Genomic DNA, 18,459 nt, shown 5'->3' on the forward strand with positions numbered 1-18,459 from the left:
TCCAATGGAAATATCTAAAATTGAACAACTCTAACAATATAAATAAAAGCCTTGTAGTTGATCCATCATTTAAGTGTCTAAGAACTTAGCAAAAAGTAGAAGAAGGTTAAGAACGGAAGTCAACAAAATGGAAAAAAGCATTTTTATCTTTTATTCCTTTAATATGACATATCACATTGATTGACTTTTGAAAGTTAAACCAACGTTTTTGGTTTTTTTTTGTAAATTCTATTTGGTGATGGTGTGTGATTCTTTTTTTATCATGTATTTATGGATTTGGTATTTTGTTGTGAAGTTGTGCATCTGTTCACGAGAGATATTCGTCTGTAATTTTCCTCTGAGATCTCTTCTGGTTTTGATGTCTGGGAACCATGGGCCTCATGAAATGAGGTGGGATTTATCCTTTCCTCCTTTGCATTTTGGGACAGTTAGTGAGGGATTGATGTCAATTCTTCTTTAAGCATTTGGCATAATTCACCAGTGAAGCGACCTGATCCTGGACCTGGTTTCTTATGGAAAGTTTTTTGATTACTAATTCAATCTCTTGGGGTTTATTCAGCTTTCTATTTTTTCTTGAGTCAGTGTTTATAATCTGTACGTATTTCTAGGAATTTGTTCACTTCATCTAGTTTATCTAATTTGTTCATGTAAATTGCCCATAGTGTCTCCTTGTAATACTTCCTCTGTAAATTTGAAAGTAACATCTGCTTTCATTCCTAGTTGAGTCTTCTCTTTCTCTTTTTTTAATCTGGAAAAAGGTTTCTCAGTGTTGCTCTTTTCAAGGAGCCAGCTTTTGGTCTTGTTTTTCTACTGTTTATTTTTGCTTGAGCATTTGCTATTTCCTTTAATCTGCTTGATATGGGATTGGTTTTCTCTGTTTTTTCTTGTTCCTTAAGGTAGGAATTTGGCTTACTGATCCTCCTTCTCTTTCAAATGCAGGTGCTCAGAGCTGTGGAGGAAGCCCCTGCTCTGCCTTCCCTGCTGTGGCTGCTGCTCCTGACTGCAGAGCTCTCCTGGAACTGGGGAAGGGGATGGGAGCAGGGTAAGTGACAGTGCCACAAAGCTTGCCATTTTTGCGAAGATTCAGTTTGTTTGTTTGTCTTTTTTTCCTTGAACAGATGACCCTTGGATTGCTGCAACCTCTTGATTAATTTTCAGAGTTCTTAAAAGTTAATTATGACCATTTTTTTCCAGTTTTCTCTTTGATTTTATGGAGGGGAGAGCTGTTGGTGGTCATTACCCTGCCATTCCCAATGATGTCGGTTACCTACTATGTTTTATACATAAATTTTTTTAACTGAATGTGGTTGCTACAGGATATTTTATGGAGATTGATTAACTGCTTTTAAATGTCACAAGGAAATAATTTGTATAAAAGTAGCTATCAAATTTTAGAAAAGAACAGTAGTGCAGGGCTGCTGATTGTTATGTCAAAACATTCTAGAAAGCTGAGGAAGGGAGAACAATGTGGGGCTAATGGGAGGCAAGTAGTCTGGAGCCTGGCTCCTGGAAGTTCTGTCTTGTGTCAAACACACAGGTGGAATGCAGGGAGTGAGTATGTGCCTTTGTGTCTCAGCCATGGCCAGATAGGCAAGCCTGTGGTGCCCTAGCACGTAGCTGTGTGACTAAGGCTGTGGAGAGGGTCGGCTCCACATGGGCATGGGCAAATGGGGACTACCGAGGGGAGGGTGCAAGCCAGGCCATTGCTGGGAGAGCTGACAATGAGGAATGGGCAGGGGCATGGGTAGAGAGAGGTCACTCTAGAAGCAGAAGAGGGAAACGTTTTTAGTGTAACTACAGTCTCGATAATACATCTGGAGCTGAGCAATCACCAGACCCCAGAACCTCCACAGGCAGAGTCACCACACACTGCGTCCCGAGGTTGGCAAGAGAAAGTGCATTGTGCAACAACCATGTAACTATGGACCTGGCATGTCCAGATGGACATGAAAAGGCAGCCAGCAGTGGGAAACAGCAAGTGTTTGTATAGGAAGAACATTGCTTCTGTTTGTACTTTATTCTGGGATCAATATGTTAAATACACATACTAATCAGTTTTTTTTTAATATTTATTTTTTAGTTTTTGGTAGACACAACATCTTTATTTTTTTAAATTTTTATGTGGTGCTGAGGATCAAACACAGCACCCCGTGCATGCCAGGCAAGCACGCTACCGCTTGAGCCACATCCCCAGCCCCACTAATCAGTTTTTAAAAACCAGTTTTAGTAGTGTTAGCGACTTATTCTTATTAGTGACTTATTAAACACATACGCAGTAAAAACGTGCAAAAATGCAGTGTTCACAGAATTTATTACTGCATCTAGACCTCTGAAAGATATCTGCACAACAGTTTTAGTTCCCCATCACCTCTTTGGTTCCCTTTGTAGGGTTGCAGTGGTTATACCGATGCCTCTCTTGCCTTGCCTCTGTAGGTAACTGAAACAGGTTAGCAGTAGCATCTCAGACCAATAGGAAGCAGGCTGCACATGTCAGACCAGTGAGTTGATGAGATCGGAGACTGGGTTGCACATTCTGAGATGATTTGGACTTTGAGTTCAGCTTGAGCTCCTGTTTTAGACTTGGAACTAGAATGATCATTTATTCTTTTGAGTGCAGAGATGGCTGCAGTGTGGCTGGAGACCCATCTGGGCTGCCTCCAGATGTTTTGTTTTATGGTCAGACACCATGTTTCAGGCCCTGTGATTTTTTTTTTCCTCCCTCAAGTTATGGAAGCAGTTATTTGGTAAATCACCCCACCCCTGCAAAGAGAAGGATGAGAGTCTAAACTCTTGGCTCCAGAGTGTCCATGAGTATTCGTGGAGTCTAACTTTGGTGAGAGAACTAGAGACAAATCTTTATACACTGAGATCACAGTGAGTTCTACCCTGGTCCAATTTTATTCTATTATACTTTGGTCCATCTAAAAATTATTCTAATATAAAAATGCCAGAATTTTTTCTCTTCAGTGTACCTAAATTTGTTGAAATTTTGACTAGAAATTAATGATGCCTCTTTCTTTCTGCACACCTCTTGTCTCTCACTGATTCCACCCAGTTATATCACTGTCAGGTGCTGAGCAGGCATTTCACTAACCAACATGGAAGGGTGCTGAGCCTCTGTTCACAGATGAGGACAGTGCACGTGTGTCATCATAGACTGTCTTACTGGCTTGGGTCTTTAAAGGTTTACAGTGTAGGATTGTGGTCACAAATCAGAGACCAAGGGTGCCATCTCATGTGTCTGAGAGGTTGACTGTCAGAGGCATTTGGAGGACTGTTTGTCCATGTGTATCAAAAATTTCAAAAATATTTATCGACTTTGGCTGAAAATTCTAATGAATTTGCATTCAGAAGACAGTCAGATAAGTGTTATATTTACACATGGAAAATGTTTATTATAGCATTACTTAAATAATTCACAATTGGAAACAGTCCAAATGCCCAACAATAGAGGACTTAATGATAACTATACTCTACAGCACAATAGAACATTAGGCATCAACTTGTGTCGTAGAAAAGATTCATGACATGAAAAAGCTGGCAGTATATGTGAAAATAGTATGGCATGAAATGCAGGTGAGTGTGTGTGTGCCTGGTTTGTGGCACATTACATGTGCATTTAAGGGCTTTGGGAAGTTCAGCCTTAGCATTTGTCTCTGAGAGCTGGAATTGCTGCTGATCTCTGTTGCACAAATTTCTGAATTTTCTAAATTTTCCTCAATGAATACATACCACTTACATATTCATAGGAAAATGAATATATGTTGTTATTACTCGATGTGAATATTAATCTGATCTTTGAGCTGCGGAAGCATTTTCTAAGCATAAAAGTAATCCAGGTAATCTTGAATACTAGATGTTTGATTTTCATAGGTTTCTTTGGATGTCAATACACAATGTTAAAAGGCTAAAAAAACTCATGATAAATTTCTCCAGATGTTACAGATATAGATATACTACTTTGTTCTGAAAGAACATATAATTGATGTCATTTGTTTTAAAAATAGGTAGATGTGCTTAGGAGAAAATACTGCTGTTTGTGTAAAATGCTTGGAAGTGCTTTTAGACATGTTTCTTGCACTTTTCTATACTTTTCATGCTTTCCACACAGAGGGCAGATGTGTGTTCTGCAGCTGGCCATTGTGTTGGATAGTAGGGCCGGGGCTACCTCTGCAGGGAACCTGCCATCCTGGGAGGTTCTGAGGCTGAGCTTTGCAGGACAGATTCTTTGTCACTGATCGATTACCATCTGGAAAGTCCAGCAGATGTATTTAGGCAACTTCAGTACTTCCTGTTTCTGGTCCTGGTGATGAGAGTTGCCCACTCAGAGAACTAGGACAGTATCAATAATGCAGTTTAAATTTAAACTTAGTAGGTCCATGTACTGAAATTAGAGTAAAAACCCTTTTATATATTATTGCAAGTTGATCATGAATAAAGTCCATAAATATAATTTAGAAAGACTGAAACATGTGTCTGTGCTCGCACTCACCTGAAATATGTGGGTGGAAGCGAGCAGGTAGGTGAGAAGACACTGAACCCACGTGCAGAGGAACTCAGTGTCCCCAGTGTCTGCATGGAGGAAAGAATATGTGGGTGACCAGACCCTGGAAAGGTTGGGTATGCATGGTCTGCGTCCTCTAGCCTTGTCACTTGCATCACAGCCAAGCAGTGGCCTCAGGATGCTGCTTTTTGAGGTGGAGTAAGAGCTCAGCCCTGACTGAGTCCTTCTTTCTGTGAGACTGTCTCCAAGAGGGCTCATTACTTAGAAATGATGATTACCTGGTGATTCTGTGGAGGGAATTGGGATGGGTCATCCTTGCTTGTCCTTACCCCATGGAGGCCTCTTTCCCCTTGTTTCCCTACCTTCTGCTTCTTGTTGGCACTGTAGGACTCTACTTTCCTACAGGGGGCAAGCTGATGAGATACTTTGTCCCCTAGACCTGGAGAAATTCAACCAAGCTACCCTAAAGTCAGATCCTTGCTGTGGTCTGCTTAGTATTTGGATAAAAATAGTAGTATTTGCTCTTCTTCCTCCAGTGAGATCTGTCAAAGTCTAAGCCCTTGCAACACATTTAGCAAAAATGGGACCTATGAGCAGATTTCTAGGAGTCACATTACCAGGTGTGCCCAGCTTAAAACCACCAACATAATAGTGTCATTGTGAGACTGAGAATGACAGGGGGCATCAGATGTATGGGTGTAGGGGGTGGTATGGTGACGGAGGTAAGAGCCAGGGAAAACCAGCTTTGGGATGGAGGCCTCAGTGGATCTAGAAGGAGCCCTCCTCCCATAGCTGGAGCAGTGCTGCTGGCTCTGTTTCAGGCTGGTGGAATGCAGAGGCTGTGTCTGTCAGAACCATTCCTCCAGAAGTAAGGAGCATGTCTACACTAGGTGCATGCTCTGGTTGGATGCTGCAGTATTCTATGAAACTCTGTGTACCTAAAAGTAGGAAAATTACAGATAAGAGCTCAAGGCATCCAGCATGATCGGAGGCATAGCAGGAGACTTATCACTCTTATCACTTGTCTATTGATCTCTGATGAACATGTTCTGTTGTGGATGTGTGGTTTCATGTACAATGCTGGGGAGTATCTGTCTGCAAACCCGTGCCAATGCAGGAGCCTGGGCTATGGGTTCCTGTGGGCCCAGGACCCATCAGCAGTAGCTCTGCTGAGTGCCTACCCATGCAAAGCACCTGAATCCTGAGCAGATGATGTCTGATCAGAGGTTCTTGTGAATTGCAAGCATTTCATGTTAGGTACAATGCCTTCCCCTTCAAAAGGTCTGTTTCATCATGTGATTTTAAAAAGTGGCAGTTTTTGCTTCACATATTTGGCAGGGGCTTGCCCCCTTCTATCCTGGATGGTGCTCTTGCCCTGGGCCCTAACTGTTCTGGAGCATTAGTGGAGTCTAACCCCCTGTTCACATCGCTCAGGTGGCCTTCTCTCCTATCCAAGGGTTACAAATATTTGATACAATCTGGTCTGTCTGTCCCTGTCTAATGGACATTTTTGTCCTTCTCTTGTAGGTCATCCGTGTTTAGGTTTCTTTGTCTGTGTTAAGAATCTGAAGGAAGACATCTTTACATGACCTGTGTGCTTTATTGCTGTAGATAGTTCTGGATGGTCTGGACAATATTTATTTGTCTTTCTCTGTGGGACCATCACTTTTGTGTGCTTATTTGCCATTCATATATTTTCTTTGGTGATGTGTTTGATCACATATTTTGCCTACTTTTAAAATTGTGTTGTCTGGTTTTTGTCTGTAATAATTTCTATTTATCATTCTTGATGTTGTTAATTTGTATCTTTTTCCCTTTTTTCTCTGGTTATTCTGGATCAATGTTGATCAATATTATTGATCTTAATCAAAGACCAACTTTTAATTTCATTAATTTTCTGTATTTTTCTACTCTTTTTTCTTTCTGCTTACTTTGTCCTTTAGTCTTAGGTAGCATAGGTAATTGATTTGAGACCTCTTTCTGTTTTTTCCTAATATATATATATATATATATATAAAATTTTGTGCTGTAAATTTCCCTTTTGCTGCATCCCACAAAATATTGTGTTTTCATGCTTATTTGGGTTAAAGTTCTTTTGAATGTTTGTCACAATTTCTTCTTTGACCTGTATTATTTAAATGTATGCTCTTTATTTTCCAAGTATTTGGAGGACTTTTCAGATGTTAGTGGTTTTTAATTTAATTGATTTCTAATTTAATTTGATTGTGTTCAGGAAACATTATTTTTCTTATTTCATTCTTTTAAAGTTTTATTGAAACATTTTAAAAAAATGTTTATTTTTTAGTTTTTTTAGGTGGACACAATATCTTTTATTTTTATTTTTATGTGGTGCTGAGAATGGAACCCAGTGCCTCATATATGCTAGGTGAGCATGCTACCACTTGAGTCACAACCCTAGCCCTATTGAAACATTTTTAATGGCTCAGAGTATGGTCTTCAGAAATATTCCATGACCATTTGAAAAGAATGTGCATTCTATTGTTTTTGTGTGTGAAGTGTTCTGTAAATGTCAATTGGAGGATAATGTTGCTTCTGTATCCCTTACTGATATTATGGGTAGTTTTTAAAAAAATAAATCATTGAGAGAAAAATGAGGAAAGCCCCCACTATAATTGTGAATTTGTCATTTCTTTTGGTCCTATCAGTTTTTGCTTCATATATTGTAAGCTCTTTATTATGTAAAAAAGCATTTAGGAGTATTACTTTCTTTTGATAAATTGACCCCTTTATTATATAATGTCCTTATTTACTTCTGGTAATATACTTTTTCTCTAAAACCTACTTTTTTGATGTTTTTATAAGTGATTCTGATTTTCTTATGATTAATGTTAGCTTGGTATATAATTTCCCATCCCTTTTCTTTTAAACTGAATGTTTATATTTAAAGGGGTTTCTTATAGATAGCATTTACTGTGGTTCTGCTTTTTTACTGAGTTGTAAAATCTCTTGTGTTTTAATTGGACTGTTTAGACCATTCATATTTAATATGAATTTTTATATAGTTGAGTATAAATTTCTCATTTGACTATTAGTTTTATATTTTTTCCCATTTTTATTAGGTCCTTATTCTTTTTTTTTGCTTTATTTTGGATTGAGTACTTTTTGTGATCAGTATCCTCACCTTTACCAGCTTATTAGCTATATCTCTTTGTTTTTCGGGATCACTTTGGGACTCATCGCATATATCCGTAGCCTGTCACAGTCCACGTATAGTAAAGACCTACAACAGTATTTCTGTCACTTTTCCGTGCCTTTATGTTACTTTTCATTTATATTTTTTCATTTTATTGTCATGCCATTTTACTTCTATATTGTTATAAGTCCCATAGTACATTGCTATTATTTTTGCTTTAAATGGCACATTACCTTTGAAAACACTGTTAAAAATTAAGGGAAAGGGGCTGGGGTTGTGGCTCAGCAGTAGAGTCTTTGCGTAGCACATGCAACATCGGGTTCGATCCTCAGCATCACATAAAAATAAATAAATAAAATAAAGGTATTGTGTCCAACTATAACTAAAAAAACATTTTAAAAAATTAAGGGAAAAGATTTGTGTGCTCATGTGGTTTCTGTTTCTAGTGCTTTCCTTTTCTTTTTGTCAATCTAGATTTCTTCTTGGTATTTTCCTTGGACTTCTTTGGGTTTTTCTGTAGTTTGGCCATGTGGGACTGTGAGTGACTTCCATGTTCATTGGGAGAAGCCCCCATTTTATGCTTGTGTTTGAAAGGCATGTTTGCTGTGTCTGGTGTTCTCTTCTGGTGGTGGCCAGTTGTCCCTCCTTGTTCTAACTGCATCCCCAGCAGTCCTCCGCCCACCACATGGTGCTTGTGCCTTTGTACTTGTTTCCTCTATTTTAAAAATAAATTTTATTGTGCATGCTGAAGGCACACACGTGATATTATGGACATGTACAGCCAGGAGGTTACCTCATGGAGATCACATACCACTCTTCCTTCTCTGGTTGTCTTGTGACAAGAGCAGTTAATGAGTAGACTAATGATTTTGTTTTTTTATGGCTGATTTTTAATTTTCTCTCTCTCTTTTTTTTTTTTTGCCATGCCTTAATTTCCTTCATGTTGTCTTATGGTTGTTGACCTTCTCGATCTATGTGTTGTCCATAATCTTTACCAGTTTTTGAAACTTGGTCGTGTATATTTTTAAGTCTGTGCTGTCTGATCTGCTGTCCCTTGGCTCTTCACTATGGTGAGTCTCTATTGCGGTGGGGAGGTGTGTCAGTCTGCTGTTTTGCTTCGTTTTGGGTCATTTCTGTCGACACAGATTGTCCATCCACATGGACTCCTCTCTTCTTTTGTGGTGTCTGATGTGAAGCTAGTCCCATGCAGTATAAGTTTCATCTCAGATGTCCTTTTCATCTCTAGACATTTCATTTGGATCTTTCTCAAATGCATTTCTTTTTTTTAAAAAAAATATTTATTTTTTTAGTTGTAGTTGGACACAATACCTTTGTTTTATTTATTTATTTTTATGTGGTGCTGAGGATCGAACCCAGGGCCTTGCACATGCTAGGTGAGCGCTCTACCACTGAGCCACAACCCCAGCCCTCAAATGCTTTTCTTGTCTCTCCTTGTTGTTAAGTTGTTAAGCAGAGCCTGACTTAGTGGTGCTGACATGACCCAATCACAGAGGTCACACTCCTTCAGGTAATGCCACTGTCCCCATGCTACCCAGGATCTTCAGTCCAGGTGGGGAGTGCGCACTCCTCCTGGACCCTGAGCACCACGCTGTTTGAGTTTCTCCTTTTCTGGTTCCTCCCCTGGCTTCAGGGGATTCACTCACTCACAGGTACAATCAAGAGTCCAGGTGAGAGCCCAGGGTATCTGCCTTGGTTCTTGGGAGAGTTTCTTCAAGCAGCTCTTCTCTTTCTGGTTCTCTGCCCTCTGATTTGAGTGCTTTTGCCACCCTGCATTCTTGACACCTGTCTCCCTGTTGGGGCTCCTCTGCCTCTGCCTGTGCTGTGGAAACTCCCCAGGTTGCAGGCCGGGGCAACCACAGGATATACTCTATTTGCTTCCCTTTTCTCAGGGTCATCGCCCTATGCTGCCTGTGGTTCCACATCTGAAAACCCCTGGTTCCTGTATTTGGTTAACCATCTAGAGTGGGAGTCAGTGCAGCCAATCTGCCTCTGTCCTTGCTGGAAGTGGACATTCTGTTCCTGCAGTCTTTAGGCATCACTGGACATCTGACTGTGGGCAGTCATCCCTGCATGTGGTTTACCTGCTTGTTTGCCCTGTGTGGGGTGGACGCTTCATTCTGTCCTGTAGGTGAAATGCTCTGCAGAGTGGGGCCGAGACCCTGTGGGCATCTTGGGGTGTCCCATCAGGCCTAACCTTTTCTTCCCCAGGCTACTCCCCATGAGTTTAGAGGAATTTGAGGATCCATTCTGCCCCAGATTTCAGGCAGGTATAGGACTATGGGTCAGTTTGGGATAGCTGAGACACTAAGATTTTATCAATCTAAGTTCAGACCCAATTTAAATCTAATCATGTGTAAGGGAATTCTTTCCCAGGGAACCTACCTTTGACCTTCAAATAGCTGGCTTATGAATATATTATTTTAATAAATTACTTTAGGTTGATAAAATTTTATCAACTAGATATAAATTTTATCAATTTATATCTAGGTTGACTTTTGTCTTTGGATTTGTTTCTACCTATGATTTCCAATTTTAATTATGTTTTCTTAGGCTATGGGACTATCAATGGAGGGAGAGCTTCACACGTCCCTATAAATAGTGCTTCTCACCGTGCTGTCGTAGAGATCACGCCTTTAGGCTGAACAATGCTTTTTATATCAGCTGATATTTGAAGTCTTGCTTGGCCTTGTGCCTGGTTTCACATCAGAGCATGGGAGGGACCTGTGGCAGGCTGGGGGCAATGGCAGTGTGAGCTGCACATGCTTTCCTCCCCTGATCCTCCTTTGTATTAACCTTTCTTCTCCAATGCTCAGCTGATGTGGTCCAGGAGGGGCTTGAGGGCTGGTTGTGAATGGCTTCGAGTGGACATGGCTTCATGCCTGTGTTGCAGCAGTGCCACTGGCCCAGCAGTGACGAGTAGTGCAGTGTGTGCCTCTAGCCACATGGCAGGTGGGTGGCGTCTCAGATGCTCAATGGGGCCCTGGCTCTAGATTTGCAAAACTACCTTTAGATATTTCTTTCAGGTTTATCATTAAGAGGGTTTTCTTTTTCTAAGGCTTATAGATACTGTTTTCAAAGTTTTCAGCAGAATACTTGTTTGTAAGCAGTCTTGTGTGGAAAGCAAGGTAACCGTAGTAGCTGCTAATGTTTATGAGGTCCCTGATTTGCGCCAGCTCTCTTGACTTGACTGTTTCACAAGTAGTCACATGCTTAGATCTTAAAGTGTCCCTCGAGGCGAGTATCACTCTCTACCCACTTTCCTGAGGCTTGGAGAGTGAAGTAACTCACTCAAGGCACCTTGGTTGCAAGTGGCAAGGGAGGAGAGAGAGCTGCCCTGTCATGTGACTTCCCAGTGATGGCTGCTGAGGACCTCCCAGTGACAGCCTCTCCTGTGGGCTTGGGGGCAGCCCATTGCTGCCTTGCTGTCCTGGACTTAGCAGACCTCCATCAGAAGGCACGTCAGGCACAGCCCAGTGACCTTCCAGAGCTGTCTGCTGCGGCAGGACCACCACTCACTCAGAAAAGACAGTCCTCCAGGTGAGATGGTGGTGAGGGTCAGGATCTATGAGGTAGTACTGGCATCCTGACTTTTCCACAGAGGAAAGTTCTTATTAGCAAATTGCTGAAACAGCAATTGCTGGAAGTGGACATTCATTTAGTAGATGTGCAAGGGGTGCCTGGCATGTGCTGGGCACTCCTCAAGAATCCTGACATCCTTGTGGAGGGATACAAAACATGGATGCCTTCAGCAAATACCTCCCGTAGCATGTCAGGCGGTGAGGACTGCTATGGAAGAAACGAAGAAGTGGGGGCAGGTCCTGGTGCCACGTGGGCATGGCAGTCAGGATGGGTCAAGGGAGGGTGGGCATCTGAGCAGGTCCTTGCAGAAGGTGCAGGAGTGAGTCCAGGGGTGCTTGTGGATTAATGGTTCCAGGACAAGGGGAGCTAGAATAGAGGCTGTGGAAGACCTGTTTGGTGTGTTCATGGAGCCACCAGGAGCCTGTGTGGCCAGAGCAGTGTGTGGAGGGGAGAAGCAGGAGCAAGGTTAGGGTGGCAGTTGGGGTGTGTCAGGGTCTTATAGCCATGATGAGGCATGTGGTCAATTGTTGTAGAGCTGGGCTGAGGATAGAGCATGGCAGTATGACTGAGTGGGGAGCTGTCTCGTCTTCTCACTCACTGTGCTAGGTTGCTTCTGTTTTGTTTTTGTTTTTTCATCCTAGAGCTGTTATGATACCTGCTTCTTAGAGGATATCCAAATCCTTATTGCCTTGGGACCAGCTTTATAATTGTGCAACTCTGGATCTAATTTTATAATTGTGCAACTCTGGATCTAATTTTCACAGAAATCTCAAGGGAAGGGCCTCTGGAACTCAGACATACAAACCATGCCGTTTATGTGCTATGCCTCTTTTCCCTCAGACTTTGGTGTTGTCTAAATTCTTCCTCCTGGCAGAAGGGGGACTTGAGTTCTGATCTGGCCTCCAGTTTTGGAAATAAACCAGTGTGCTGAGCTGGGGCCCAGCTGTTGGTGCTGCACAGCTCAGCAGGTTCCAAGCTAGTGATGGCCCAGAGCAGCCAGATTGAGAAGCAGAGATGTGCAGTGTGGTTTGAACCATCAAGGCTATATGCAAGTAGGTTCCAAAGGGCTGCAGCAGGCAGATTCTCTGAGAATTCCTGAGGCCTTAGTTAAGTAAAGGGAGGGAGCTTTTTGTAGGGCACTTGTGGCCTCTTGTGTAGGTGGAGAGGGAGCTGTTAGGAGCACTGAGGTGCTTGGAATGGAATGGCTCTGTTTCCATGGACGATGCTGATTGGGTCCTGCAGTTGTTCCCCCTGGGACTCCTGGGTGGTGCCAGGAAGCAGAACAGAGCTCATCTGCAGTGGGTGCTTCCCAGGAGACATGGTGGCTTACCTTTCCCCACTTCTTTAGAGCAAGGTGAGTGCAGTCCTCCACAGAGAAGCACAGGTGGCCTTTCCTGGTTCATGAGTGCAGTTTCACTCCCTGCAGCTGGTTAATGATGCAGCCACTCTTGTCCCCATCTTCCCTACACTAAGATCTGGGAACTAAGAAATAATGATAACAATCTTTGATGAAAGTTTTTATTTACTTCAAGGACTTTTATTCTTTGCAATAATGCATTGGTTATTTGCTGTTTACATTTTTGTTTTATTACTCTAAGAACTTTAGAACTGGAACATTTGGAAAATATGAATAAGAACTTTAACACTTGTCTCTAATGAGTACAGACAGGAGGTTTGAGCAGAGGAACTGACTGAGCTAGCCCCAAGCGAATGTTGCTCCAACAAGGGCCTCAGAGTGATTGTCCCTGCCCTTTCCAGTCCTTGGTAGTGTTGTGACCTGCCCCATCTTTGCAAACCTGTGGTTACTCCACACACACTCTTTGCTTTGCTATGTGTGTCAAGGGCCCACTTGGCAGAGGAACACGGTGTTTCTGGGGAGACCTGTGAAGGTGTGTGTGACGTGATGGTGCACATGTGTGTGGCACGTGTGAGTGTGTGTTTAGTGTGTTGTGTGTATGCGTTAGGGCATTATATTGCCTCCTCAGGTCTTGGAAATGGCATTACCATGTACCTCTGAGAATGGGAGAGGCAATAAGGGTGGGCCCCTTTCTCCCTGGGACCCAGGAGTCTTGAGCACTGCAGGGGACTGTCCCAGACTGAAAGCACGGCTGTGTTCCAGATTTTGAAAACCTGGGGATGGATGGAAGAGGGAGGAAAGGGCTGCAGGTGAAATGAGGAGCACCACGGGAGCTGGCTCACAGGAGTGGCCCAAGAGGAGGTCAGAGGGAGTTCCTGGTGTGTGAGGGTCAGAGGGCAGTTGACCTCAGCTGAGACGGGAGAGAAATTACTAAGTGTGGGAATACCACACAAGCCCACAGTGTGAGCGCAAGCTCTGTGTACAGGAAGGGCCTGGCTGTGGGTGGGAGGAGCAGTCACAGAGCCATCCTTGAGAGGGTAAGGAGGCGTGGATGGGTACAGGAAGTCACCTCTCATCTGTCATAGCAGGAAGTAAACCGTCGGACATAAATAACATTGTAAAGTCAAAGATAGCAATACAGATGTGATAACAAGGAATCTAGAGCAAGGTTGATACCACAGGAGAATGAAAAGTGGTCTATGACACAGAAACAAGGTGGCAGTAAGGGGAAACACTATCTTTCATGGTAAACTTTGTAGAATTATTTAATTTTTAAAAGGGTACACATTTATAATTTTATGAAAAATGAAAATATTGTTTTCATCTCAAATATTTTTTTTAGAAAAATAATTAATAAAGTTGGGCCCTTCAGGTTCCTTCCCCTTGCTTCTGTTCCTGCCAGGGCAGAACTCAGCCGCAGTTGCCATCTGCTCCTCCCCAGCAAGTCCTCGTCCCAACCCTGTACCCACGCCTGCAGAATCCCAGGAGCACACTTCTCTGCAGCCAGGCCTGCCCCCACTTTGTGCAGGATGCTCTTCCCAGAGCTCTCACTCCACACTCTGGGCTTCCCCACTGTTGGTGGGCATCCCTCCCCGTGTCCCATGCCTGCTCTGCCACGAGCTCCACTTGTTAGGGCAGCTCTTGCCCAGTGCTCAGGCTTTTGAGGATCTCTTGCCAGGCCGAGTGCCTCAGGGATGAAAACTGTTACAATTGTTTGTATCATGCTTTTCTGCTGCTTAGCAGTCTGCAGAACGTTCCACTTGGCCAGGCAGATTTCTTTGGAAGGTGGCATAGTCCCCTAGCCTTGGGTGTAAGCAGGCATAGTTTTATTGGATTCTTCTCCTTTTGTTTACTTCTCTCTGTGGAAGTGAGGTGCATGTGTGCTCGGGAACTTGCCTCCACTTCAGCCATGGTCCTGCCTGTGGTCTTCTTGGAGCAAGGGGGAGAGACAGCTGAAGGAAGCACAGTGTATAATAACCACATTGGTCTAGGGTGGCTAATTCAGCTCCCCTAGAAACATGGGGCATTGTGCCATCTGCACCTGAAAGTGGAGCAATGGACGGCACCCCTGTGCAGGTGCAGCTCCCCAGCACCAGAGCACTCTTGCCTGACCGTTGGCACTCTTGCCTTGCTGAGACATCTGCTTTTACCTGAGTGGCCGGTGCTTTCGCCAAGTGCATCATTTGCCTTGTCATCTGCTCTGAGTCACGGGCAGTTCCAACAGCACTTTCCTTTGTGGTGCCATTTTGTATTGAGTTTACTTGTAGAGAACCCTTGCCCACCCTGAAGTGTGGGCAGTTCCTTTCTTTTGTTTCTGTTTTTCTTTAGCTCCTGGGATTACTTGGGTGTGTGTTGTTGTATGACAGTGTAAGTCACTCATAGCTGTGGAAACACTGCTCTTAAAGCACTTCATTTCTCGGTGATGGTGCTGCTGCTGCTGTCCTGCCTGTGTGTCACACTCCCTCACTATTCCGTCCTTGGTCCTGCTGCTACCCCACTTTAATTGTTTTGACTTTATGGCATATTACCAATGCAAATGTTCTGATAAAGAACCCCACTATTTTAAGAAAACATTTTACCTCTTTGGCTCCTTGCTTTCTAGATGAACTTTAGAATGATTTTCAAGTTAAAAAAAGTTTATAGTGCTAAAATGTAGTTCCAAATGATCAAATCTGTGATTTAAATCATGAACAGCTGACACTTTGGTGGTATTCAGTTCTGATTCAGGAAGCTCTCCTGTCTTCGAGTATTCTGTTAGCCTGTCTTGCTGTAGGTTTTTACTTTAGAACTGTTTCCCAATATATTTGTGTCATTTGGTTATCATAATTGGAATTTCCCTCTTGCACTTAACCAGACACCTACTAGTGGGTAGGAAAACTCTGTTTTTTATGTAATTGTGTGTGATTGTGTGTTGAATGTTTTTGGCCACGAGACAGTTTTTGGTTGACCATAGACTTATTCCTGACTTGATCCATATGCTTTCACTGAAAAGTGTGCTTGCTGTAGCTGCCTGCTAAACATTCTTCACTAAGTTGTACAGTTTCCTCCTATTGTTGTTATTATTTTAAGTTGAAAATGAAAATTTCATTAGTTAGTTGCAGCTGTTAAGATGGTCATATGGTTTTCTCCTTTCATCTCTTAAAGTCATGAGGTCCACTGATGAAATTATGGAGTAAGTGATATTAGGTCTTTTTGATGCTTTTTAATAGTCTTCCAATTGCAGTGCACTCCAAATGTTTTGCTGGGACTAGAATAAGGGTTGGGGCTATAGTTAAGGTCAGTGCCAGGGCTGGGATTAGGGTCATGTTAGAACTAGTGTGAAGTTCAGGGTTAGGGTTGGGATTCTAGCTAGTGTGATGTTGCTCTGTAAGTTTCTTTTCTAATTTTTTTTTGGTATGGTTTTGGAATCATGTAAGTGATAGTTTGCTTCTATAACATGATTCAAGAAACTTTATTTTTCTCTTTTACTTAAACAACAAATTTTCCTTTTCTTAGAAAACAAGCATTGTTGGTCTCCTGTTTGATAGCATTCTGCTATTCTCATTTCTTAAATGTTGATTCTGGTGTTTTCACTCATTTTCTAGTTAAGGCATTTTGGCTCTTCATTTCCTCCCAAGACACTTCAAACTTTATCTCATTGGCTTTGTTGTGTACTAACCAGCTATTGTTATTCTTTAATCCAAAATTATGCATCCTCTGGGTGGTTTTGTCCCCTGTGGAGGACGTTTCTTTTGTTGTGAGTTGCTCCTTTTGCAGCATTGCAGCCAAGAAGGTGGCTTGTGTGGGCCCCATGGGAGCATGGGTGTGGAACTTTGGGATTGTGCTGGTTCTGCAGGGAGTGTGGTCAGGGAGCCGCCCACACACCTTCTGGAGCAGTAGGTGCCACACAAGCCCACCAAGTGACCCTCCCGGTAGATGGAACAGTGACATGAAAAGAGGGGGAGTCTGGAGGGTTTTTATTTAACCCCCTAAATAATGTCTGTTTAAAAAAATGTTATTGATGAATTATAATTGTACCTAATAGTGGGATTCATTGTGACATATTCATGCACACACGTAACATAATTTGGTCAGTCTCATTACCCACTACCTCCCTTTTTCTCTCCCTCCCTCTCTCCGTCCCTCCCTCCCCCAGTCGTCGTCTTCTGCTCTACTGGTCTCCCTTGTATTTTCATGAGATCTTTTCCCCCTGTTTTTCCCCTTTTTCCTCCCTAGATTCTACATAGGAGAGAAAACACATGACCTTTAACTTTCTGAGTTTGGTTTATTTCGCTTTACATAATGCTCCCAAGTTCCATTTATTTTTCCTGCAACTGACATAATTCTGTTCTTCTTTATGGATGAATAAAACTCCATTGTGACTATATACCACATTTTCTTTATCCACTCATCTTTTAATAAGCACCTAGGCTGGTTCCATAACTTGCCTTGTGAATTTTGCTGCTTTAAACAAGGTTATGCCTGTATCACTGTAGTGGGATACTTTAATTCTTTAGGATAAGTATCAAGGAGTGGTACAGCTGGATCATAGGGTGGTTCCATGCCTAGTCTTTTGAGAAACCTCCGTACTAATTTCATTAGTGGTGTACTATTACAAGCAGTAATACAACTGCCTGTTGTACACCAATAAGCAGTGTGAAAGTGTTTCTTTTCCCTTATATCCTTGTCAGTATTTATTACTTGTATTCTTGATGATTGCCATTCTAACAGGAGAGAGAGAAAATTTCAGTGTAATTTTGATTTGCATTTCCCTGATTGCTAAATATGTTGAACATTTTTTCTCATATTTGTTGGCTATTTGCATTTCTTTTGAGAGTCTGGAATCTGTAGGGAGCAGGTTCACTTCTCTGATAGACCCAAGTACCAGGGGGCTTTTGGAACCTGGCTCTGAGCTGCAGGGAGGCTGGGGGTGGCGTGGAGCTCATGGGGAATACAGAAGAGAAGGTTAAGCTGCTGAAGCAGAGAGCTCCTCAAACCTGCTAGCTTTAATAAGGTCAGGTTTGTTTCTGTGATATAACTGTTCCAGGGATGGGGCTGCTGGCTCTAAAAGACCCTGCTGCCTCTGAGCTCCCTGCCCTGGCTCTGGGTGGCCCGCCATTCTTAGCCTGTAGTTTCTATCTGGCTCTGTTATCATGGCCTCAGAGCCAAGAGAAACACAGGTGTTGATTGTGGGAAGGAGGAGGGTGTGCTGAAGGGATCTGGAGTCAAAGCGGTGCTGACTTGTATCACTATCTAGGACCAGCTGCATACCAGTCATGTGATCTAGACCAGCTGTGTACTGTGTGTGCCATGGTGACCCTCTGCAAGGGTGGTCAGGCTACTCTGGGCTGCCCAGAGCTCGTCATAACCCTGTTGTTGTGGAGGAGGGCAGCAGGGGCCTAGGGAAGCCTCTGTGCCTGCCACAGGCGAGTGAGGAGTGCAGCGAGGAGGAGGGGCTGAAGGGAGGCCTGGGGCAGGAGGGCCAGCAAGAAGACCTCGCAGTGTTAGGAAGGCAGTGTCATATGTTTCCTCTTGCACTTGAAAGCAAGAGAGAAGAAAGGAAAAAGGGGTCCCCTGAAGACAGAAGGGAGACCATTAGGCTATAGCAGGGGACAAGGGGAAGGGACCAGGAGAGGGTAGTGAAGGTACCAGGCAGCGAGATTGATCAAATTATGTGCATGTACAGATGTGCCACAATGAAACCCACTGTTCTGTGTAATTAATATGCGCCAATTAAAATTAAAAAGAAAAAGGGCCAGGTGTGGTGTCAATATGGCATCCCTGACACCCGAGGCAGTAGACAGACACGTTCTGGAATGCTACTTGCCCCTACAGAGGGGAACATTGGGCCATGTGATGGCGTGC

At 43.0% G+C, this 18,459-nt stretch overlaps 1 protein-coding gene across 16 annotated transcripts in view; it reads left to right on the forward strand.

Annotated features, from left to right (window-relative positions):
- Positions 1 to 918: 918 nt before the first annotated feature.
- Positions 919 to 18,459, forward strand: part of Pcbp3 (poly(rC) binding protein 3) — a 166,863-nt gene continuing 149,322 nt past the window's right edge. For 12 of the 16 annotated variants that reach the window (XM_048803804.1, XM_048803803.1, XM_048803794.1 and 9 more), the window contains exon 1: positions 919 to 1,042. The gene's annotated coding sequence lies outside the window, so the exon portion shown is untranslated. The remainder of the gene's footprint in view (positions 1,043 to 18,459) is intronic. The other 4 variants (XM_048803795.1, XM_048803805.1, XM_048803796.1 and 1 more) reach the window with 2 other exon arrangements.

Source organism: Marmota marmota, unplaced genomic scaffold (assembly GCF_001458135.2).
Source record: "Marmota marmota marmota unplaced genomic scaffold, marMar, whole genome shotgun sequence".
Lineage (NCBI taxonomy): Eukaryota > Metazoa > Chordata > Mammalia > Rodentia > Sciuridae > Marmota > Marmota marmota.